This window comes from Diaphorina citri, unplaced genomic scaffold (assembly GCF_000475195.1).
Source record: "Diaphorina citri unplaced genomic scaffold, Diaci psyllid genome assembly version 1.1 scaffold350, whole genome shotgun sequence".
NCBI classification, from domain to species: Eukaryota; Metazoa; Arthropoda; class Insecta; order Hemiptera; family Psyllidae; genus Diaphorina; species Diaphorina citri.
The window spans coordinates 45,743-47,361 of record NW_007377785.1 but is presented as its reverse complement, the minus strand read 5'-3'; the positions used below and the strand labels follow the sequence as shown (position 1 = coordinate 47,361).

Genomic DNA, 1,619 nt, shown 5'->3' with positions numbered 1-1,619 from the left:
GGGTAATGGCTAAATTTGATCTTAAAAAGGGGTATTTGTCTAAAAAAGGTTGGGAACCACTGGTCTAGAACTAACGAGGTGCACGGTAGTTCGTCAAGCCAAGTTCTAGTTCTAGTCTCATGGTCGTTAGATCTATTAAACGTTTAAACAATACAATACATACATACCTAGTACAGAAACCCCGGTCCCCATTTGTTTCTCGTTCTATATTGTTTATTTTTGAAGTTGAAGAAATTAAGGTAAATATTTGGTTCTTGTTAGTTGAAAAAAGCGAAATCCCCTTTCAAAAGGTGAACTCTTTGAAATAAAGAACTTGGCCTAATTTACCCCCCATTCATGTTGTGGAAGAATGAGATGATTGCATTAAGAATAGTAGTCAATGTCCATAATTGGCAGATAACTAAGTGAGGTACCTGTAACACATTGTAATATAATAAGTGTAATAATGTACACAGCATCTTACTACTGGGTGTAGTAATTTATTCATTCAATGCTGTCAGTGACTTCTAATTCTAACATCCAAGTACCTACCTACCTCATTCATGAAGTGCTCATATAAAAACCCTTGTTAGCTCATATTATACCCTTACTTACTTCAACATGCAGGTCACTTGTGGGTAGTGATGGGTAAATACCCGGGTACTTATTTTTGGGGTAAATACCCTGGGTATTTACCCGGGTAAATACCCAATTTTTATAAATACCCGGGTATTTTCAAGAAGCGCCTCAGTCGAATTGTGCCCGGGAAATTAAAAAAAAAAAAATCAAGTGACGATGTTTTTTGTTTATTTTTCTTCTTTTTTTAAAATACCCGGATATTTACCCACCCTGGGGGTGGATAAATACCCAGGTAAATACCCAATTTTTATTTACCCACCCAGTGGGTATTTACCCACGACGATATAATGTGGGGGAATGTAGCGCGTTGTACCAAAAAAACAAATGTACATTAAAATTAGATAAGCACGTACCTTTCAGTTTCAGAAAAAGTGCGACTTCTTCTTATGCACTACCTTTGGTGCTGAAAATAACATTGACTTTTTTTAGTCAGTAAGGATACGGTAAGTGGTAGTGCCGTAGTATTTTTTGGTCGTTGCAGTGATTGCTCGGTGAACTAACCATCGGATTCGTTTTATTTTTTATCTTATATATTTTTGTTTTGCGGATTCCGGGTCTATTTATTGTTCCGATCGTCTGGCCTCTATGAACACGCCTCTTTATCATTTCAAACATGTGCTAGCACTAGTTCACGAACTTCCAACCTAATCCTGAAAGTGAGCGCTTTATCGATGACTTGGCTGACAAGTCTTGTCTTAGCATACGGGTTCAGTTCATAAGGATGTAGAGTACCTGTTTGTATGCATCCAAGAGAGTTACTTTTGACGCCTCTGACCTTGGGATGTCCCACACGGCCCTGATGGTGATATGTCTATCTGTTCAAATTATAAAGCTGTTTGTACCGTTTTTAACGCCCATTTAGACAACCAACGATAACGTCCGGACCCCTGCTTTCACGTAATTTTAGTCTCACAATGCATATTGGACTCCCAATCCATTGCATTCGTTTCTAATAAACATGCTTTTTCTTTCGTTGCCCTTTTAGGGTGTTCATCACTACC

General features: G+C 38.1%; 1 protein-coding gene across 1 annotated transcript in view; it reads left to right on the top strand.

The window, feature by feature from the left end:
• The window catches only part of LOC103507911 (cGMP-dependent protein kinase, isozyme 2 forms cD4/T1/T3A/T3B), a 55,915-nt gene that overhangs the window by 10,796 nt on the left and 43,500 nt on the right, over positions 1-1,619 (top strand). The window lies entirely within an intron of this gene.